The sequence below is a fragment of the Phodopus roborovskii genome, unplaced genomic scaffold, assembly GCF_943737965.1.
Source record: "Phodopus roborovskii unplaced genomic scaffold, PHOROB, whole genome shotgun sequence".
NCBI classification, from domain to species: Eukaryota; Metazoa; Chordata; class Mammalia; order Rodentia; family Cricetidae; genus Phodopus; species Phodopus roborovskii.
The window spans coordinates 23,395,834-23,420,778 of NW_026126409.1; positions in this window are offsets into that span (position 1 = coordinate 23,395,834).

The window sequence follows — 24,945 nt, forward strand, 5'->3', positions numbered from 1 at the left end:
TTAAGGAACAAAAGAAAACGTTTTTCTTATTGTGATACATACAACATGGACAAAACACGATAAAATTCTATTTAAACAATAATGCATATTTATTTTCCATTTAGATCATTTGATGAAAAGAATGAGCTAACATATTTGGGATCCTTTTGTCCTTCTCCCCAAATGCAGCCACTATCTTACATTTTGATAAGTATTGTCTATTTAGTACTTATTGTTTTGATAATATATGTATCTATTAAATGATATAGTGATTGCTTTTGTGTTGTTTGTTGATTTTTCTGTCAGGGATTCAGGAAACCTGTTTGAAGACTTATTTGTAGTCTTGGTGAAATTGAGATAAAAGAAAAAAATTCTGACACTTGTAACAGTGTATATTAACCTGAATAAGATTTTGCTGAGTGAAAGAAGCAGATACAGAAAGAAAACTGCTTCATGACCTCACTTCAGGATCATTCTTCATAGAATCTGAAGTGGTCAAACTCACAAAGACAGAAAATAAAATATTGATACCAGAGGCTGAATATAACCAACAGAGATATTACTGAAAGAATGGGAAATTCAATAAAATCACAAAAGCTAATGCAGAACATGGTCTCTGGGAAACAAGATGGTGAACAGATAACCTACAAATATATGAAGGTCTTAAGTTTTCTCATGATCAAAATAAAAGCAGAAAAAGGAAAGAAGAAAAAGGTAACAATAGAGGTGTAACTCACTTTGGTGCTAATTTTACAAGTTATGTGTAAATACATCAAGCTGTAGATAGATCTTAAGTATGTGTCATGTTTTTCTTATGTTATCTATCTCAGTAAAGCAGGTCAAAGTTTTAAAACTTAAGCCATTCCTTTGAATCCTCATAGTAACAAAAGATAACATTATCATTGTTAGTAAATTTGTACTAATATATTTGAAAACTTGACTGATATGAAAAAATTCCTTAAGAAATAAAACTGTGAAAGCTGAAAGAAAAAAATTAATATATGAACAGTTTTATTTTAGTAAGGAAATAATTCCTTTAGCAAAACCTTTTTACAAATGAATTAATCTGTAGAATAAATTAAGCTAATCTTGCACAAATCTAAGGGAAAATAGAAAAATAGTAAACATTTTTGATCTATGAGGCTAACATAATCTCCAATCTATAACTTTTCAAACATATAAAAAAAAGTAAAGAAAAGAAAACCTTTTATCATGTAATCTATAGATGCAAAAATCTTTGGCAAATTAAAAACACCAGTATATGTCTATATGTCTTAGAGTTTCTATTGCTCTGATAAAACACTATAAACATAAAACTATCTAGCATAATGGATCCCTTGTCAACTTCATACACAAACACATCACTATCCAACTAGAACCTTTCCTTTCTCATTTGTCCCCCAAAGAACATGATAACGTTTAATTTCTACTTTTAAAAGTCTCAGTCTTTAGACAAAATCACATCTAAAGTTATTTTTAAAAAAATCAAAAAATCATCCAAAGAATCCAAAGTCCAAAATTTCTACAAAATACCCAAAGGCATTATAACATATCTAATATCTCTCTAAACTACCCAAAGTTTCTTAAAAATTTTCAAAGTTTCTCTGAAATTTCAAAGTCTGTTTAAAAGTTCAAGGTCTCTCAACTGTGGGTTCCTATAAAAATTTTAAAAGATCATTAAACACTTCGATATTCCAAAGGGAAGAACCAAGGCAGAGTTATAACCAATCAAAGAAAATGCAAAGTTTACCAGTATAAAGAAAAATGGTGCCTGATGCCTAGGATGTAGTTACAATTTTCTGGGCTCCAAAGGCTCCATTTATATAATCTCTTATTCACAATACAATTAGCTTCTCTGTCTGAGTCAGGCTGGCTCTATTCCACACATGATGTCATTGGTGGACAAGCCATGGTACTGACATCTTTAAAATGCTTTGGTCTCTGCCCCAAACTGGGATTCACTGTCACCAATAACTTCTGTATTCTAACAGTGGCTCATGGTGCCAATCCTCTACTTTTCAACATGTCCCTTTCAATCCTGGGTCTTCCACTGTAACTGAGACTGCACCCTCTCCTGAGCTCTTGCCAAGGATTTTAGCTCTGCCAAACAGTGCCTAGCCTCAGATACCCTCCACGAACTCTTCATATTTTAAAAACTAGTACTCCGTAGGTGATCCATACACTGCCAAGTTCAGGTTCCACCATGAGATACAGCTTTGATCCCCTCTGTAACACAGCTTCTTTGTGCTGAACCTGAGAAAATATCAGGAATAAGATTGTTATGAAAAATAACTGTTATAGGAAAGAATTCCAGGGAAAAGTCTATAATATGTTATTCCCAAATATATCTAGACAATGTCAAGATTTTATTCTCATCTGAGGATGATTGATGAAAAAACACAGACGAAACTTCTGTGTTCCTGGTAATGGATTAAAAACACAGGACATCAGTCTTCAGGCACCCACACTGTCTTTGCCAGGAAAAATGGTGGAGGGCCCATGGACAACTCAGCATACATCTGGTAACATCATCTTGAGTACTAACCATCTTTGGTATTTCCTGGTCCTGTATTATACTTGTTAAATGTTTAGATTTCTAGGAAATTATTTTGTTTAATAGGTTTGTTTTGATGGCTTTTTAAAAATAGATTAGTAAAGTAGACAAGATTGGGCATATCTAGGCAAACATAGAGTCCCCATATACTCTGTCTTAAGTTTTGTCTATTAAAATTATAATGTGGAGAAAAAGCAGGCTATAGGAATACCACATTGAAGATAGTGAGGTAGAGTTATGACTACCTGATTCTTTACTAATGAAATATTTTGAGATTTACTCCTGTTAACAAGATGCTTGCTGTGTGCTTGTGCACATTACCATTAGAAAATAATGCTGGTCAACTTGGATAGCTGTATTTGGAAAAATGAAACTTGAATCTTATCTCTCAGTCTATGCAAAATTCACCATCAAAGGGGCTGAAAGACCTCAACATAAGACCTGACTCCTTGAAACTTACAGAAGATTAAGTAAGGAATATACTTGAACATCTACACAGAAAAGGATTTTCTGAACAGGAATCTAATAGCACTGGTACTAAGAGCAATAATTAACAAATGGTAGCTCAGGAAACTAAAGCAGCATTTAGGGAATAAGGAACAACATCATTTGAGTCAAGTGGTAGCCAACAGATTATTTTGTTTAATCAAATCTACATCTGATAGATAGTATCTAGAATATACAAATAACTCAAAAGCTAAGCATCAAGAAACAATCCAATTTTTAAACTATATGTAAGAGACAACAATACCCCTACTAGATACCACAGGCTAATAAAAAAAGTTCTTAGTACCAATATGGGTTAATCTTTTGGTGTTATTGATAAGATCCCATAGACCCCTAAACACAACAAACTGTCAATGTTACTGGCTAATCTCCAGAATGTGATAGTAAGATTCTATTGCTGAAGACACCAGAAATATTTTAAAGACAAGCATCAAGAGTCAAATAAAATTCTTATGAGAGGAAATCTAAAATGTGCAGAATAGAATTCTGGGTGGATACCCAGGGACACAACAAATTACTTTTATTTAGAAATTCCACTAAATACAGATGCATTAAATACAACAAAAGTTATGATAATAGCCCCAAATTGTCCTCCCATGCCCCCCACCAACCTCCATCACATCCCTCTTCTGCTCCATACAAAGGATAAGGCCTTCCATGGGGGATCATAAAAGTCTGTCACATTGTTTGGGGCAGGGTTTAGACCCTCCCCCGTGTAAATAGGCTGAGAGAGTATCCCTCTATAGGAATGGGCTCCCAATGTCCATTCGTACACTAGGGATGAATGTTGTTCCATTACCAGAAGCCCAGCCCTTCTAATTGACATCCAGAATCATGAAGCTTTCAATGGCTAGCCCTGCCTACAGTCCCAGCACTTGATAAGCTGAGAAAGAAGAATTGCTATAATTTGCAGTCTAGCCTGGGCTTCATAGTTGCATTGTAGGACAGCCTAGGCTATAGAATGAGACTCTTTTTTTTTTTTAAGTATAATGGAAGAGAGGAAAAGCAACAAAATATTGCAATAACTGTGTAGTAAAATAATACTTGGTATATAAATAATAGCAATAGCATCTTGGCATATAAATTTATAGCAATAGTGCTTGCACTGAAAAGCAGGGTTGAACAGAAAAATTCAGTTAAACTTTTTTCTACTTCAGAACTCAGAACAGTGCCACAGACAAGAATGTAATGAACAAAAGAGACAGAAAATGGCTGTGCTGTATCGACAATATTGAATTTTCACAATTGAGCTCAGGTTCTACAGTTGTATCAAACTCAAAGCTGAGGACTTATGCCAGGGTGCATCTTGGCATGCATAATTCAATAAAAAGTTAAACAAATATCATGTTAAACAAATTTAAAGCAATGTAAAGGATTAAAGCTCAAAGTCACTGTAATTTAGAAGCAACTGTAAATGTTTAAATATCCACAGACTGAATGAGAGGTGAACACATATAGTCTTATAGGCAACTGAACAAAACTTTATAACAACCTAGTGTCCTATTATGATGGATGTCCATATGAATTTTCACAGTCCCTTTACTCAAGGCATTTACAGTGTCCAAGAGAGTACAAATCCATTAGTGTCAGTAAAGGATTCAATATAATAAAAGGCATCCGATAAACAAAAATAAATCACTATATGATCTTCTAGGGAAGAGAGAAAGCCCTTGGGTAGACAGTGCTGTAAACCATACTGATAGCTTGGTGAAATTTCACTAGCTGAAGGCAAATCAACGCAGTAATTTAGGCTTGTTTATTTCTGTTTTTGTTTAATTTATTATTGGAGATAATAGTTGATAGCATAACATTTTCTTGCAGTCTTGATGTGACCTTTACCCCATCCCACTTACATGATTCAGATTTATAATGACTCCTATAGAAACTCTATAGTTGTATACACAGCACAGAACTTTTCCCCTGAGATATCCTTCCTAGTATATTTAAGGCCATGTTGAATTATTCTTTATCCTTCAGATTGTTCATACTTGCCCAAATTTATAACAGGTCAGCAAGATGATATATACCATATTGTACCCAAGTCCATACTTTAAGTGATTAGCCATAGTAATTGATCAGTTGAAATTGTAAATATTCAGCAATTTTGATCACTATAGCTCTCAAAATGGATGTTAAGGTTTATATATTTTTATTGTCTGACTTTGATGTGTAGCATAATTACATCAGTCCAACCTTCAGGGTGACATAGCCTCTCCACTATGGCTTTAAACTGGGACTTGCCTGATTCCTGCCTCTGGTGATGGCGTCTACTTCTATGCTTGATTCTGTCTGAGTGAACTTAATATCAGTCCTTGGATATGTATCATCTTAGTTATGGTTATAAGATACAATTTCCCCTAATGGCACATGTATGTAAACATCTGGGCTGTATTTTGCTTGGAGAGGCTGTGCAGCCTTCAGACATGGGCATAGATGCCTGATATAGGCCACAAGAGGAGGACCATGTTGCCCTTTTTTCATATTTAAAATGACATATCTTTTACTCAAAGAAGCATGAGTTGACTATTTCATTAATGTCATGAGGAATAAAAGGTCAATCTTTTTATTTGATGCAATTAACAGATCATGACTCAGAAATGACTGTTAAATTAGCCATTAGGCTCTGCTTGGTGTGAAACAGCATGTCCTCATTATATCTATCACATTTGATGTAAGATTTTTAAAAAGCATGAACCAACAATTCCCTTTCAATACACACAAAGGCAGAGTCAGAATGAGGTATCATATTCATAGACTGCTGTGGTTGAGTTGCTCTGGGAAGAGGCCAGGCACTTGAGCAGCATTCTTGGCTTAGAATGGCTGCCAGTATTTAATCCAAAATATTTTTGAAGGGGCATACTTGGTGAGAGAGAATTTGCTTGGCATGCGCAGGGTCTTATGTTTGATCTTCAGCACTGCCAAAGTAGCAATAAAACAAAGTATTTGCTAAAATATTCTGAGAATGCCAATTCAAATATCTTGTTTTATAAATCCATAAGCAGAGAACAAGAAAGACAAGAAGGCTTGCCTACAGCCAACAAGCAGGCTCAAAATACTATGACTCTTGACTCAAAACAGTACTCCCTTGAATCTGAGAGTCCAAATCTACTCTTACAATTTGTTTTCTCATTATTTCCATTCTTACCCTGAAAGGAAAGAAGTACGCAGCTGTGATCATTCATTTCAGGGTTTTATTTCAGAACAGAAACACCTTTGAATCACGTGGTTCATACACCTCACAGATCATTGAAAAGGAAATGCCTTCAGTCTTGGTCAACACATTTTGCAAGCAACTAAGCTTTAAATCATGGTTCCTCCTGCAGCTTGTATTCAGCTATATGAACAGATGAGCTGGACCTACAGTTTCAACAGGTATAATAATTTACTTTTATTATTCATTTGGTCACTTAACAAATACACTTTGAGAATCCTCAATGATATCATAGTTTGGGTTTGGGTGATAGAGCAATGAACAAGAAAGCTATGTTCCCAGTTTCCTAGATACTTTAAGCCATACATGGAAGTCATACATAGAAAAGACATAAATAACTGACAAAACATACCTGCAGTAAATACTAAAAATGAAACCATTGAGATGATGCACTGAATGTTAAAGTGAAAGGATGTGGTTGGTGTATGATCATGTGCAATTTGTACAATGCAACTTTAGGAAGAGCCGCTAGTGTTATGGATGCTAAAGAATTATTACAAAGAGAAAATTCTGGTGGATGACAGTGAAATATCATTTTCAAACAAACTTTATATTCAGGCTATTTTTTGAAAGATGGAAGAACAGAGTCTTGAAGAAGTAATGTTTTCCCCTCCAATTTGCCCAAGGCACCATGGGAACTAATAAAGTCTTATGTAGCAGAAGTAAACTTTTAGATGCCTGTCAGGTGAGACCACTTGCATGGAGCAAAATGTCCATTCTGGGTAGATCAGTTAGTCATTTGGAGAAATAAGTGAAAACACCACAGCTTTTCCTTCTGTTTTCTTGTGTGGCATTGAGTTGTAATGGTGACATATCATGATGGTCTATGCTCTCCATAAAGGAACATGACTTCCACCAGCACTTGGTTCTTTGAATACTTTTTGTTTCTTCTAATGGAGACATAATCACCCTTCCCACTCCAGCACACAGTTGTAAGTGCTTTTATCGAGGTTGGGAATGAAATCTTGAGTTGCAGTAATCGAATTCACTAACCTTATTAACAAGATAGACTGAATGTCTTTTAATCTGACCTAAAAGAGTAAATAAGAGAACAACAGTTGGTGTATTCATCCCTTCCCTCTTCGTTCCTCCTGTGCACTGGGTACTATACACTCAACTATCAGAGTTAATACACCTTATTCTTAATGTCATTATGACAATAATAACTATAATAATTACTGACACTTGCAAATATTGATTAAAATGTCAAAGACTATGTGAAGAGATTTTAAAACCTAACTGATTAAACTTTACATTAATCTAGATCAGGTATCTTACTCAATTTATAGAGGAATCAGAGGATTATTTTACTGTGCTGTGTAGCTTTTCATCAACTTGACACATGTGGACACATCTAGGAAGAGGGAACCCCAACTGAGAAAATGCCTCCCCCAGATTACAAGGCTGAAGGGCATTTTCTTGATTATTTAGTTAGGTGACAGGTCCAAGGCCACTGTGGGAAGTGGTGTCCCTGAGTCTTGGGGTTGTATGAGGAAGCAAGCAGAGTAGTCTAGTGACCAACATTCCTCCAGGCCTCAGCTTCATTCCCTGCTTTTAGGTTCCTGTCTTGAGCTTCTGCCTTGGCTTCCCCTGATGGACTGTAACAAATAACTCAATTAAATCATTTCTTTCCCAACTTGATTTCAGCCTTGGTATCTTGTCACAGCAATAGAAAGGCAATTAGTACATATATCAAAGAGGTGTTTTAGTTTTAACTCAAGTATCCAGGCTCCAGAAGCCACACTCAATGTTTAGTGATACCCTATCCATAGAAAGTCTTCAGGGAATGTTCACTATCATTAGAATCAGAATGAGGTGGTGATGGCAGAATTTGCTAAGTGAAAATTCCCACTCCCAGGTTCTCTTCTTAACAACATTAAGAGAAAATATCCCAACCTTTTGGAGGCACCATGTGGCAGTCTGTACTTAATGGCCTAGGTTGCTCACCTTCTTGATTGTAGAAAGAAGTCTCCATATTCCTTATTTCTTAGAATGAAATATTCTTCATAATCTCCTAGTGCAAGGAAATGGAAGTGCAGAGCATGTATTAAAGTTTCTTCATGCACCTAAGCCAGCACTTCCTATAGAATTCTAGTGTAATTTCTTAACCACCTGAAGCATAAGAGGGAAAGAACATCAATTAACCAGAAAGCAAATTTTCCTTCTCACAAAATGCAACAATTTGCTAGAATGGCTAAACTATTGTGTGGCTGATGATTACAGAAATCTGTAAACCTCAAGTAAAAAAAAATTACATCATGCTATTAATTTGATAAAAGATAATTCAAAGCCAAGAGAGTATTTAGACATGTCATTTTATTAAACATCATAAACTGCTGTGTTATAGGCACAGCGGAACCAATAAGGCATTAATATAGCATCATGCAATAGCCAAGAGCAGAATAACAACCGGTTTTGATCAAGAACAGGTGTGAGCACAAAGCAAAAAGCAAATTGTCCAATTAATGAGAACACAGTTAAACACTCTTGTCTATCAGTAGGCAATAAATCATTGTATCCCAGTGGGGAAAGCTATAATAATTCCACTAAAAAAAAAAGAAAAAAGAAAAAAAGACAAAAAAAGAAAAAAGCTCAGGGATTGCACCATGCTCTGTAGTAATAATTATCAGCCTCATCTTGATACCTCTGTCCCCAAGCTAACTGGTGTTCTTTGTGTTCACCCCCAAATCAATGTCCAGGAAGGAATATTTCAGTGAGCAGATTAATGGTTCACACATCAGACTGTATTAACACCAGGCAGTCAGTGGTTCATGCTGACTGGTGTAATGGGGCAAGCACAGGAGATTGCAGGGGAACTGGATAGATGTTCAAGGGAAACCAAGGAAAATTAATAGTCATTCCAGAAAGTATGCAGCCAGACACTTTCAATCTTTTAAATTAACACTGGAATTTATTTTCCCAGACAAATGCTCTCCCTGAGTCTCTATGGCTAAAATTTCCTCTCCATCTCAGCTAAACTCCAAAACAAGCAAGCCCAGCAAAATCATACTTGAAAATCTAGAATGTAAAATATGGAAGCTGGGCATGGTCTCTGTGTCTGCAATCAAGACACTTGTGATTCTGTGACAGGAGAGCAGCAAAGTGTTTGAAGCCAGCCTAGGCTTCATAGTGAGTGTCCTGCCAGTCTGGTTGGTGTGTGTGTGTGTGTGTGTGTGTGTGTGTGTGTGTGTGTGTCTGTCTGTCTGTCTGTCTGTCTGTCTGTCTGTCTGTCTGTCTGTCTGTGTGCCTATGCATCTATGTCTTTGCAGTACAATAAAGTCATAGTGCAAAAGTGCAACTAACTGAGATAACAAGTAAATAAATGAGTTTCTTTTTCTCTCAAATGTGTAGTAATATTCAGCCAGCTTTTCATTTTCACAACTCTTAATTTAAAGTGATTGCCTAAGTGCTGCCCAGATTCTGGGACACATCTTGACCTGACTTGAGGGACATATATAAATAGTCAGTGAAGTAATAACTCATTAGTTCAACAGCAAGGTCAACGTCTTACTACTGACTTTTTTCATATTGTTGCCATATGAGTTGGGGTAGGGGGTACCCTTATATAGCCCAGGGTGTCCTGTCAAACTCAGAGTCCTCCTGCCTCAGCCTTTTAAGAGCTATATTCTAGGCAGGCTATCATCCCCAGCTTGCCACTCAGTCTTTTTTTAACATTATTAACATGTTCAATATCTGATTCCCCCTGTACCCCAACAGTAATTACTGACTTGGCAATGTACTTCACCTGTGTAAAGTTGCCTAATTTTTGTCTCTGAGCTTTAATTTCTCCAATATTTATCTTATACCTGTGCCACCATCTTCTTTGTGGGTACCTATTTATGCAATGTGTGACTTGATCTGTGAAGGTTTTCCTTCCTAGAATTAACAATTTTCTTGCTTTTCATTAAAATTCTTGTCCTTTCAAATACTCACTAAGCACCTATTCTGAATGGAGTCTAGAGAGAGAAAAGGGAAAAAAGACTCCCAACCTTAAAACCCAGGGGAGTTGGCATCTGAATAAAAATCAAATTCACCCCTAATTAACCCTTTAATTCACCAGATCTCATGTTTCAGTCCCTGGTCTATCAGGCTCGAAAGAACCAAGCTGAGGCTCTATAAGGATACAGAAATACACCACTTAAAGCTGAAGCCCACAGTGCAATAGGCCCTTTTGTCTACTGTTGTCCATATTGCTTACTGATTTGACTTGAATTGATTAGTTTTACAATATCAGGGCATACATGTTAACATCTACATTAAAAAACACTGCTTATCATTTTGTTAATAGATGCTCACACTTAACCCCCAAAAGTGTGTGTGTGTGTGTGTGTGTGTGTGTGTGTGTGTGTGTGTGTGTGCATGTGCATGATTGTGTGTATGGAAAGGTGAACGTCTGTGACAGTATTGAAGCCTGAGGTTGACATGTAGGGTGTCTTTCTCTAGTATTCTCCACCACCTTATTTGAAACAGGGTCTCTCCTTGAATCTGATGATAAGAACAGAAGATAGAAAATGTCGAGTCACACAGGAGAGAGGATACTGAAAGTAAAACTATGTGGCCTTGTGGAGTAGGTGTGGTCTTGTTGGAGGAAGTGTGTCACTGTGGAGATGGTATGTTCAAGCCATGCCCTATGGGATAGTTGTCTGTCGATCAAGATGTAGACCTCTTAGTTACCTCTCTAGCAACACATCTGCCTTCATATTGTCATGCCTCCCACCATGACAATAATGTAATAAACCTTTGAAACTGTAAACCAACCCAAATTAAATGATTTCCTTAAAAGAGTTGCCATGGTCACAACAGACACCCTAACACATAGTTTCACAACATTTTTTTATTGTAATAGAACAAAGAAATTCATAAACAAAGCCATTTAAATACTACACTGTTGGAAACATCAAGCAGAGGAATTTGCAGCTAAGTAGGGAAATCTGTCATAGCTCTCAATGAGAACTGATGATATTCTTAGCTTTTCTTTGTATTGGTGGAAGCTAAGTGTTCATTTGTAGGATGTTGAGTTCTTGCTTTCTCTTAAGCTCTTATTTATGAATCCATAGTAAACTTCCTTCAAAACCTTACCCTCTCTTTTCTATGACCTTCTTCTTTTTTCATATTCATAATAAAGGATAATAAAAGAACCCGGAGACTGCTGGCTCAGTGCATGTTTTGTGTGAATTTGAGTATCGGACAACATTGCTCCTTAGATAAAACCTACCTGAGGAGAAAGAAAAAGCGTTTATCAAATTCAAAGGTACCTTCTGTGTAATGGTTATTCACCAGTTAGTAAGACAGGCTAACCAGTGAGCTAAATTACTTGTGTGTGCTGGCATGCCTGGCTTTTTATGTGAGTACTAGGAATACAAACCGTAGGTGTTCATGCTCAGGCAGAAAGCACTTTGCCTGTACACTGTCTCTCCAGTTTCTTGGATGGTTCTTTACTTCAATCAGAATATTTTACTTTGAATTGTACCATGCCCTCTGTTAAGTGGAATGTTGAAGATTTCTATAGAGCTGATTAAATAGCATGGTTTTTCCCAGTATCCCAGCAACAACATGTAGTTTTTTTTTGTTTGTTTGTTTGTTTTTCTGATTAACAGCACATAAATTACAGTTAAACTGAGAAAACTAGTTCCTTTTTAACTGAAATGTAAGCACGATTCATTTCATTAGCTTTATTCCTTGCTATGAGTACTTTTCAGTATTTTTCTAGCCATGTTATAGACTATGACCTAGGTAAGGAAACTCTCAAATAAAAAGCAAACCAGTGTAATGTATAATACAAATTACATGCCCATATATGTATTACATTAATTATATATAAGTAATATATATGCATATGCATATATATATACATATATATATATATATATATATGTACCTGTAATTTGTACAAAGAAGGAGGAGACATTTAGAATTGCAGTTTCTAATACTAGAATAACAACAAGTTTTTAGGAAGAAACTAACATCACAGTTTAGTGTGAAACACATATCATGGATCAAATCATTAACAGTTATCTTTGAGGATATGGATTTTACCAATTAGAAAGTTCTAGACAGACATATTATATATTCATGGACTGAATTTTATTCATTTCATCTAACCATCAACTTTCTTTTTCAGTGACCTTAAAAATGATAAATCTAGGATTATTCCATGCCCTGGGGTGGATTTATAAGATGTTTTGTATTTCCAGAAAATAAACTGATTTTATTTTATTAGAAGCTGTTGTTTGAAGCTTAGTTCCTGTACTCCTTAACTGCATACTATTGTGCAAGATATTTAACCTGTCTGTGATTTAGCATTTTCATCCATTTAGATGGTATTAAAAATATTAATAATAACTATCCTCAAACTGACAAAGCTTTTGTAAGTGAACTTTTTAGTATTTATTTGGCAAGATAAATCCATATATAGATAGAGTGTGATGTTTTTTAACCTATATTTTAATATAGAGTATCATAGCATTAACTTCTTTCTTAGGGTTTCTATTGCTGTGAAGAGACACCTTGACCACAGTAACTCTTATAAAGGAAAACACTTCACTGGAGTGGCTTACATTTTCAGAGGTTTAGTTCATTAGTATCACAGTGTGATATGGTGGTGTGCAGACAGACATGGTGTTGGGAAGCAGCTGAGTAATTCCACATCTGATCTCACAGGCAACAGGAAGTTTTCTGTCTCACTGGGTATGCCTTGAGAGTTTATGAGACCCCAAAGCTTGCCTCTGCATTTACCTACTTCTTCCAACAAGTGCACAATTCCTAATAGTGCCACTCCCTTTGGAGGCCATTTTCCTTCAAGCCATCACAACTACATATGTACTTTTGAACTATTTTCATCCTGTTGAGAAGAAATTGAATCTCCTACCTCAACAGGAATGAGAAGGACAGAATTTATTAAAAAGCCAAATATAAATGTCCATAGCCTAGGAACACAGATTTGGCTTACCCTAAACACCATATTCTGACTAAGTAGTAGTTTCACAAAGTTTACAATAATAGAACAATGAGAGTCATAAACCAAGACACTTAAAAACTATATGGAGGAACACATCATGTGTGGGGACAAGATGATAGCAAAGTAGAGAATTCTTTGTCCTAGGGTTTAAGTGATTCCTGATGATATTTGTAGCCTTTGGGGTGGTGGAAATTGGAGGCTTCTTTGTTCACCCCCAAATGGACTTTACTTGATAGTCACAAAGCTATCATATCACACACAAAGGTGGTCAACACATGGCACTAATACTAAAATTAGTTGAGATCTATTTTAGAAAATATAATTGTCTGCTTAGAAAAATCTCACCGAATCAATTAAAAAAAAAAAAAAAACTCCCAGGACATCACTATTAACAGATAGGAGGTAAACATAACAATATTTTTGTCATAAGAAAAACACATGGGGACCAAAAGGTAAAATATAGCACCATTTATCATCACTTGTAACAATTAAATGTGTAGTTGTATCTCTAACAAAATGTGTGAAGGAGATATTCTCCTATGTAAGAAATTCACAACAGAGAAACACAAAAGAGTAAGTGGAAGTATGCACAACGCTTGTTGACCAGAAGAATCTACTTGACGAAGATATTATCTCCTTCCAGATAGTATACACAGGTTTGATGCAATTCTATCAAACTTCTATCAAGATCTTGGCAACACTATTTTTATATTCAGAGTCTATGCTGAAATTTAAATGGAAAATCAAAGAAACTAGAACAGCTAAAGCAGTTTCTAAAAAGAAAATTAAAGTGGGAACAATCTAGTCTCAAGACATATTCTATAAGTGTCAGATTGCAGTAGTTTGAAAGAAAATGTCCTCCAAAGGGAATGATATTATTAGGAGGTGTGGCCCTGTTAGAGGGAGTATGTCACTGTGAGGGCAGTCTATGAGGTCTCTTTTCCTCAAGTTTCCCTCTATGTGATAGTCAGTTGACTTCCTGATGCCTGCAAGATGTAGCACTCTCATCTCCAGCATTACATCTGCCTGCCATCATGTTCCCCATCATGATGATAATGGACTGAACCTCTAAACTGTAAGCTATATGCCCCAATTAAATGTTTTCTTTCTAAGATTTTCTGTGTTCATGGTGTCTTTTCACAGCAATGAAAACCCTAACTAAGAGAAGATACATATCATGATTTGTGATATGATGAAGTTTTCTTTTTGGTTTTGGGCCTGTTCTTTTTTGTTTGTTTGTTTGTTTGTTTTGTTTTTGTTTTTTGTTTTTTGTTTTGTTTTGTTTTGATTTTTTCTTTTGAGACATGGTCTCATTATGTAACTCTGTCTGTCCTAAAATTCACTTTGTAGACCAGGTTGACATAAACTTACAGAAATCTGTCTGCCTCTACATAGAGAGTGCTATTATTAAAGAACATGTGTCAAATTCTAAACAGATTTTTTTTACATTTTTACATTTTATGACTTTAGTCTCAGAACCTTATCCAGAATTAATTTTTTTTTAATAAAGAGCCTTAGAAAATTATGAGATACAGGCAGAAAATTGAATTTTGACTCTGAGAAGACTTTTCTGTGTACTTTTGTAAGCATTATGGATAAATAAGATGAGTTAGCAATTAGGGGTATATTATAAACAATACATAAATATATTTTATTGTTACCTCCACACATTTAAAGAAAATGTCTACTTTTCTAAGCTCTCTAATGCATCATTTGTTGATTTCACCCAGTGTATTGAGTAGGTTTATTGTCCTAAATATTAATAAGTAGGAACATAGACAGGTCTATATTGAGAATAGTTACCCAAGTGAGTGCTAACAAAAACAAGTTTATCTGACAGTGAAGACTCACTAATGCTCTTCATACTCTATTGTTTCTTTAATCTAGTGTCAATGTAATTTCATAATATAAATTACCAATTGTAAAATGTCAAAAAAATAGTGTGATATGTACACAGAAATTGGAATTAAATAATCTAGGAACAGCACACCAATGCATGGCATGCTGACACTCTCAAAGGTACCAAAGTCATTCAGCAGAACAAGAAGGGCCTTGTCAATAAACTGTGCTTGAAATTTCAGTTCCTGTACTGATTTGCCTTCATGAAGGTCTACAGCTGTGACCTGAAATAAGCCCCTTTTACCCAAAGTTGCTTTTGATCATGGTGTTTATCGCAGAATAAAAATCAAGCTAAGACTTCAGCCAAAACTTAAATTAATGGAGCAGTAGCTCAGGTGTTGAACTTTATTTGCTTTATAGATACAAGGTCTTATATTCAACCAACACATTACTGAAAACAATTGATTTGAAATAGATTGCATAAATAAAGGTAGCACTATAACATGGTTACAAAGAACATGTAGGAGATTCTCAGTATCTCAGCTAGACAAAATGATCTTGACCTTCACATTGAACGGACAAAACCAAACAAGGAAATAACAATGTAGTAAATTTCTTCATTAGTGACTATTTTTTTAAAGCTTTTAGAAAGGAGAAAACAACAAATTACAGAGTGGGAGAAAAGTACTCTAACAGTGTTATCTGACAAACAACAAGTACCTAGAATTTATTTTAAAATTAAAATCTTAATGTCACCACATTAACATTCCATTCAGAAAATGAGCAAAAAATAGAGATATCTATTCTAATAAAGTAGATATACAGATAACAAACATAAAGATATGCTCAAAATCATTTAGCTATCAAAGAATTCAAATAGGAATAAATAACATCACATACCTTGCAGAAGACTAAAACAAAGTGTAGTGACTACATCAAGTGTTGGAGCAGGTGGTAAAAACTGGGTCAGTTGATCAGTGAGGCTCTCAGTGTTAAACATTTTGGGCATGCTGGAAATAATTGGCAGTTTCTTTAAATATTTTGTTTTTCATTTTTGTTATCTTGCATGGCTGTTGGATTCTCTTAGTTCAATAAAGCTGCTGTGTCGACACCACAGGCCAGGTAGCTAAGCCATAGAATTCATTTTCTCACAGCCCTGGAGACCGCAATTCCAAGATCAAAGTACCAGCTGCTTTGATTTGCTTTGGCCCCTGCTATTCTTGACATTCCCATGGCTTCCTCTGTCTGCATTGTGTGTGTCCTCTTCTCAAAAGCCACCACTGGTCATATTCATCCTCAGGACCCATTTTAACTTATTTAGCACTTTAAGGTACTTTAAGTGCAGGGAACTTCTATGGTATTTAGGGTTAGAATTTCAATTAAGACTTTTAGAACAAAATTCAGACATAATATAATTATGTTTTCTCAAAGGAGTCTTTCTATAATTGTCTTGATTTCTCCCAAAGGCTAATACAATATGTTTGTGAAATAAGGGGAAAAAGGGATTTCTATCTACTTAGAAATCAAGTTGTAAGGCCCTTAGCATTTACCTAGGAAAATAAAAATGCATCATTATATGAATTAGTACACAAACATTGAAGGCTTCTTTAATTGTCACAACAAAGATGCTCTTCATTGAGTGAACAATAATGAGCCTGCCTCAACTTGATGTGCCAAGCTTTGTGCAAACCCATGAGAGGCCTGTCCCTTTCTGAATGGAGATGGAGAAGGAGTGGATGGGAGGGGGTAGATGGGAAAGTGGGGGAGGCAGGAGGAGAGAAGGGAGGGGAAACTGTTAAGTTAAATAAATGAAAAAAAGTTACTTAAATTAAAAACTTATTAAAAAAATAATAAGACAGCTGCACCAAAAAATAAAAAATAAACAAAAAAAAACAAAAAACAAACAGAAAACAACCCACTTCTCATATAGAAAAGGCAGCAAGCTGATTGACAGTACAATGACCTACATAAGTCTTCACAGAATTATGTGGAACCAACAAAAAAATAATCCAATTTCAAATAATTACATGATCTCTTAAGGTGACAGAATTGTAAAAATGGAGAACAGATCAGCAGTTGTCAGTAGGCCTGCAGGGTTGGCCTTGCAACATTCTGTAAGTTGCCTAAGTCAAAGCCTGTGTCTTGGTTGTCATTTCCTAATGCTTTTAAGTAAATTATTATTGGGGAGAAAGGAGGCAACTGGATAAAGCACACGTGAGGAATTTCTTTGTATTTCTTACAAATGTGCTTTAATCTATAATTTTCTCAAATAACTAGCTTGGTTTAAAAAGAAACCATAAAATCACTGACACTGACAGTACAGGCTCTTCAATGTACAGAATGTGAAATCCCCCATATTTAAAAATCACTGCCTGGGCTGGGGATTAGAAACACAAAGGGAGGAGTTAGGGAAGCAAGGACAAAGCTGAAAGGACATGGGCAAGGTTTGAAGAAGGTAATAGAGTAGGCAACAGGACAGCAGACTTCAGGTAGTATCTCAAATCAGCAAGGCTGTGTCCCTTCCACTACAGTATTTGCCTTAGTGAACAGACCTGAGGCAAAAGGCAGAAAATATTTTTTAAAATTCAACTTATTACTGAGATTTGAGGAAATGTGATTTGGCATAATCTAGAATTGAAAGCATCCACTACCATTACTCTCTGCAAATGGGAAAATTCAACAGAGTGCCTCAGTGAGGAGGTAACAAGATTCAGCATGTGTGCTGTGGCTAAGAATAAAAAATAAAGGCTGGTGCAACTGTAACTATTTCCCTGAAACATCACTGCAAAACCGGAGCAGAAATAAAGTTTCTATTTTAGACTCCTGAAGTATGAATTTAGACCTCATGTAGAAAACACCACTTAAAAAGAAATAAATGGGACAAAAACTCATGTCACATCTTCTTTCTCACAAGGAGGGTAATTTGATTCTAAGTACACACCAACTGCCTCTGTGGAAACTAACACTATGTATCTAGAAAACTGGTTTAATTTCACATCATGTCTTGGCATTTTCTGACCAGAATATTATAATCAGGAAACAGAGAGAGAGAGAGAGAGAGAGAGAGAGAGAGAGAGAGAGAGAGAGAGAGAGAGAGAGAAACCTCTTAGATGTTCAGTTTTATATACCAACTTGGCAGAGCCACAGGACACAGATGTTTGGTCAAGCATTATTCTGGATGTTTCTATGAAGATATTTTTACATTAGATTAATATTTGAATCAATGGACTTTTCAGCAAAGAAGATTATCATCTGTTATAGGGGTGAGCCTCAGCCAATCAATTAATGTTATGAGTAAAACAAGAGAAAAACCACCTCCTCTGTGAACAGGGAAGTTCTTTACTGGTCCTGCCTCTAGACTCAAGCAACATTGGTCCCTGATTCTAACACGCTGGCCTTTCTGGTATGTGAGTCATGCATTGAGTAACTGTGGGTTATGTTCTGAGAAATGTGTCATTTAGTAGTTCCATCATTGTATGTACAACAGTAGGCGATTTTCCACAACCCCAGATGGTACAGCCCATCACATAACTGGTTACCATCCTCTACAACATGCTATACCATAAACAACATAATACAATGGCAACACTTCTGTCTTAGGGTTTCTATGGCTTTGAAGAGACACTATGACTCTTATAAAGGAAAACATTCAACTGGGGCGGGCTTACATTTTCAGAGGTTTAATCCATTATCATCAAGGTGGGACATGGTAGGATGCAGACAGACATGGTGCTAGAGAAGTAGCTGAGAGTCCTAAAATCTTGCAGGCAAGAGGATCATTGGGTATGGCTTATGAGACCTCAAAGCCCATCTCCACAGTGACACACTTCTTCCAACAAGGCCACACCTGCTCCAACAAGGCCACACCTCCTAGGAGTGTCATTACCTTTCAGGACCATTTTCTTTCAAACCACCACAATGTTTAAACATAGGTACTGTAATAATATTGTTGCAAGATAAAATCTGTAAGCAAAGCTGGAAAGGGTACCCACCATGAACAAAGCTCATGAGAGCCAGTAAGTGAATGGTAAGTGGCTATGAAGGTCACAGTCCCCACTGTGCTCTGCTCTGGGTTCTACCATATACACAGAGTGGATTAAATTCATAATAAATAGTACTTCACTAGTAGATTAATTGTATCCTTATGTTCTAGATTGTTTTCTGTTGCAGTGGCATACACTGTGACCAGAAGCAACTTAGAAAGAAAGGGTTATTCAATTTTTAGCTTATAATCTGTCAAAGGAAGCCAAGTAGGAAGCTGTTGTCAGAGACTATTTGAAAGTTAACATGTTTTATGAATTTAGAAGTACACAGTAAAATTGTGCTAAAATATAGTGAAAAATAAAAATTGGCAACATACTTATTATCATCATCAAGTATTACAGCTGTCCAATAATGAATGGATAAAGAAGATGTGGTATGCATATACAGTGAAATACTATCTACCTATAACAAAGAGTAAAAGTCCTGTCGTTTGCAAAAACATGGGTGGAATGGAGGTTCATTATCTTAAGTGAAATAAGAAAGGAAGAAAAAAAAAAAAGACAAGGGTTACATGATGTCACTCATAACAGGACTCTAGCAAGCCAATCTGGTAGATATTCAAAGTATAATGAAGTTGATAATAGAATGACGGTTACCAGAAGATAAGAACACTTGGTGGGTGGGGATGAGGAAATGGTTTGTTAAGAAATATTAAGTCACAATTATATAGAGGCAAGAAGTTCTGTAGTGCTAATTCCTAGTAAGGTGATTACAGGGATTAGCAGAAAGAACTTTGAAAGCTTTTTAAAAAATTAATAGCACTGTTTTGAAGCAGGAATATGTTTGAGCTTAGCAAACACTACATAATATATACCTAATATCAGAAGAACATCAATTAAAAATGTAAAAAAACAGTTCCCTATCCCCAGGCCTTGGCTAGAGGTAAGTCTGGGACCAATTCGGGTGGATTCTCCCCTACACCTTTCCCCGGCAATTCCCTGGGTTGGCCCAGGATCCCCCTGACCCTGTGTCATGTCCCTATCAAGAACACTCTTGGAGCCCTAATACACTCCCACCCATCCCCACCGACAGTCAACCCTCTCCCTACACTGTGCCCTACACTGCCCACTGTCCCAACTCTCTGGTTGAGCACTAGGACAGGGTGTGAAGCCAACAATCCAGCCAGGATCTGCTCTGAAAACACAACCAGCCTATCCATGCTGGACCACTAGTAATTTCCACCTGTCTGGACTCAGACCCCCCAGTGCTGATCCTCTACTGGAGATCCGGAACCCCTCCAGACATCTGCCTATCTATGCAGAGCCACTCTAAGTTCCTGCCCACAGGATCCTTGACCACCATCTCAGGGACTCTGCTAAAGAGTCCTCACCTGGAGAGTTCCAAGACCAGGTTAGATCTGCCTATAGGCACAACAAACATCCTGAGTCCCAGCAATCATGATCTTTCTTCTGCTAGAGCCTGATCGCTGACCCCCATCACTAGGCCCCTGCCTGTGGAGAGACCTCCTAGAGAGCTTGGACCACCCAGAGATACAGACATCAAACCTCTGACCCACATAAACCCACCGGGGAAGTACCATAGAGAGAGGGAGAGACCCCACCAACACCTACTGGAAGAAGCTATGGGAAGACACAATACAAGAAAACACCTAACAACAGAAAGACAAACATGGCACCACCAGAATCTAGGGAATCTACACCAACTAGAATGGAACACATCAAAGTGATGAAGCAGAAGGGAAAAACTTAAAAATTACTGTCATAAAAATGATAGAGGGTCTCAAAGAAGATGTAAGAAAATCCCTTAAAGAAACGGAAGAAAAAACAAACAAAAAAGTGGAAGAAATGAACAAATTTCTTAAGTAAAGAAAATACAGAAAGCCAAGAAAAAACAATTAAGCAGGTGAAGGAAACAGTTCAAGACTTGAAAACTGAAATAGAGAAAATAAAGACAACACAAACCTAAGGAATGCTGGAAATAGAAAAACTGGGCAAACGGTCAGGAACTACAGACGCAGCATAACCAACATAATTCAAGAGATGGAAGAGAGAATCTCAGGAGTGGAAGATAAACTAGAGGAAATATATTAATCAACCAAAGAAAATTATAAATCCAACAAATCCTTAACACAAAACATCCAGGAAATGTTGGACACCGTGAAAAGGCCAAACCTAAGAATAATAGGCATAGAGGAAGGTGAGGAAGCCCAGCTCAAAGGTGCCGAAAACATATTCAACAAAATCATCGAGGAAAACTTTCCCAATCTGAAGAAGGACATCCCCATGAAAGTACAAGAAGCATACTGAACACTAAATATGCTGGACCAAAGAAAAAAGAGCCTTCAGCTTATAATATTCAAAACATCTAACATACAGAATAAAGAAAACATATTAAGAGCAGCGGAGGGAAAAAGGACAGGCAACATATAAAGGTAGATGGATCAAATTTATACCTGACTTCTCCATAGAAAGCCTCAAAGCCAGAAGATCATGTATAGATGTTCTACAAGTACTAAGATCCATGGATGCCAGCCCAGGCTACTATACCCAGCAAAACTCTCAATCACTATAGATGGAGAAAACAGGATATTTAATGACAAAGCCAGATTTTCCCAATACATATCTACAAATCCATGCCTACAGAAAGATTTGGAAGGAAAACTACAACCCAAGGAAGTTAACTATACCAACAAAGATGTAGGCAACAGATAATCTAACTACACCAGAAACCAAGGGTAAAGCAGGACAAATGTATTCACAACACCACTGCCAACAACAAACCTAAAACAAACAATCATCAACAATCAATGTTCCTTACTCACCCTCAACATTAATGGTCTTAACTCACCTATAAAAAACATAGGCTAACAGAATGGATACGAAGACAGAATCCATCCTTCTGCATAAAAGAAACATATCTAAGCTTCAAAGATAGACATTACCTCAAGGTAAAGGGTTGGGATAAGATCTTCCAATCAAATGGAACCAAGAAGCAAGGAGGTGTGGCTATCCTAATATCTAAAAAGTTAGACTTAAAACCAAAATTAATCAAAAGAGATGAAGATGGTCATTTTGTATTCATCGCAGGCGAAATCCATCAATGAAAAGTATCAATTCTGAACAGCCATGAACATAACTGCAGTAGCACAGACAGAGATCAACAATTAATAAATGGGCCCTCTTCAAACTTAGAAGCTTCTGTAAAGCAAAGGACACAGTATTCAAGACCAAATGGCAGCCCACAGACTGGGAAAAGATTTTCATCAATCCTACATCAGACAAAGAGCTCATCTCCAAAATATACATAGAACTCAAGAAACTAGTCAACAAAACACCAAATAACCCTATTAAAATTGGGATACAGAACTGAAGAAAGAATTCTCAATAGAGGGAATCAAAAAGGCTGAAAGACACTTAAGAAAATGCTCTACATCCTTAGCTATCAGGGAAATGCAAATCAAAACAACTTTGAGATACCATCTTACTCCTGCCAGAATGGCTAAAATTAGAAACACCAATGACAACTTAAGCTGGGGAGGATGTGGAGAAAGGGGAATATTCCTACACTGTTGGTGGGAGTGCAAACTCGTACAGCCATTTTGGAGATCAGTATGGTGGTTCCTCAGGAAATAGAAATTAGTTTACCACAGGACCTGGCAATCCCCCTCTTAGGCATATACCCAAATGATCCACATCCATGCAACTAAAGACATCTGCTCAACTATGTTCATAGCAGCATTATTTGTAATAGTAAGACCCTGGAAACAACCTAGATGCCCCTCAACTGAAGAATGGATAAAGAGATGTGGCACATCTACACAATGTGATACTACTCTGCAGAAAAAAAAAATAATGGAATCTTGAAATTTGCAGGCAAGTGGATGGCACTTGAAGAAACTATCCTGAATGAGGTAACCCAGTTACAAAAAGAGGAACATGGTGTGTACTTGCTCATATATGGACTTTAGACCTAGAACAAAGCATCACAAGCCTATAATTCACACCACCAGAGGAGCTAGGATACAAGGTGTATTCTGAGAGATTCATATAAAGTCCCTCACAGAAGGGGGAAGGGACAAGTCCTCCAGAGCACATGGGAAGTGGGGGGGGGCAGTGAATGGAGAGAGAAGTAGGAGAAAGAGAAGGGGAGGAGAGGAAAGCACATGTGACCAGGAAGATTGAGTCAGGGTAGGAATAGAAGACAGGAGAGAGAGAGAGAGAGAGAGAGAGAGAGAGAGAGAGAGAGAGAGAGAGAGAGAGAGAACATAAAAGAGGTAGCCATTATTAGTTTGAAGAGAAAACTGAACCTAAAGAGAGGTCTAGAAAACTACAAGACTGCCACCAACTAACAATTTGAGCAACTGTGGAAAGGCTACCATAAATGTCCTTCCCGGATAGTGAGATCAACAACTAACTTATCCACCATCATGGAGCCCTCATCTAGTACTTGTTGGAAACAGAAGCAAACACCCATACCTAAACACTGAGTTGAACTAGAATCCAGATGCAGAGGGAGAGGACAAGACCATGTTGCAGAAACACATACAAACAGCTGACCTGAACAAAGGGGAGCTAACAGGCCCCCAAACTGATAGCTGGGAATCCAGCATGGGACTGACTCAGCCCCTCTGAATATGGATCTCAGCTAGAATGACTGAGCAGTCTAAGGGACCTCAAGCAGTGGAACCAGGATATATTCCTTGTGCACAAAAGGAACTTGTGAACATATCCCCCATGGAGGGATACTACCTTAATATAGAGACAGGAGAGAAATGCTAGTCCCTACTTCAAATGTCTTGAAAGATTTGCATGACCTCACCTGGATGGCATTGTCCTACATGTGGAATTGTGGTGGGGTATGGGAGGGGGAGGGTGGTCAGGTTGCATGTCAGGGGGCAGAGACGGTAAGAGAGAGGGTTGGAGGAAAAGAGGGAGGGAGGGAAAGGGAAATAGGATCCACATGGCAAATAAAAAATAAATAAATAAATAAATAAATAAAATCACACAAAACAAAACAAAAATATATGTAAAACACCCATTTTTAATTATAGTCAGATTCCTCTTGTGGCATTATATTGTCAAGCACAAGGATCAGCAGAGTAATATGCATGTTGGCCTCAAGAGTCTCTCTAAAGAGCTTTGAAAGAGAAAATGAAATGCCAAAGGCTGACCAAACCCCACAGATATACAGTACATTAGCTAGGACATGTTCATTGTTGTCATGATTCCAGAGCTGGTAGACTTGCATCTTTAGAAAAACATGTTTGGACTTTCTGTCATCAAATCCATGTTTGTATTTGTTCTTCACACCCATTTTAACAAATTTGCATTTCAATTGGTTAGTTTGTTATCTTAAAATCTGCCATGATAATTCTGAGATTCATAACTGCCAATCTAGATCACATTTGAGCAACATCATTGCTAGGACTGCAATCAGGCCATGGCCTTAATTTCCACAGTGCTGGTACTGGCATTCAGTCTCAGTGTGTCCCTCAAGACTTCACATGCTAAAATTTAATCCTCACAATGAAGTACTCAGGAGAAAATGTTATTCCAGTTGATTTAAAGGCAAGGATTTGGGCAGAGAATAGAAGTAGGTAATTGTCATCAATGCCGTGTCACTATGATTTAATTCTATTATCCCAGAAAAGGACAGACTAGAAGAAACAAAGGCACATGCACATGTATGCTTTCCCTGTCTCTGGACATACAATGCTCTGATCCATTTTGGAACTCTTCCAGTATCAAGCTCCCACAGGATATGGCTCCTTTAGACCAGACCAAGGAACTGAAGTAAACTTTGGTAACTTATTCTGTGTTAGTAGAAACAATTTGATACATGGAAAATAGGTGACAGACTAACACAGATGAATTTATTTTCAAAGGTATAAGC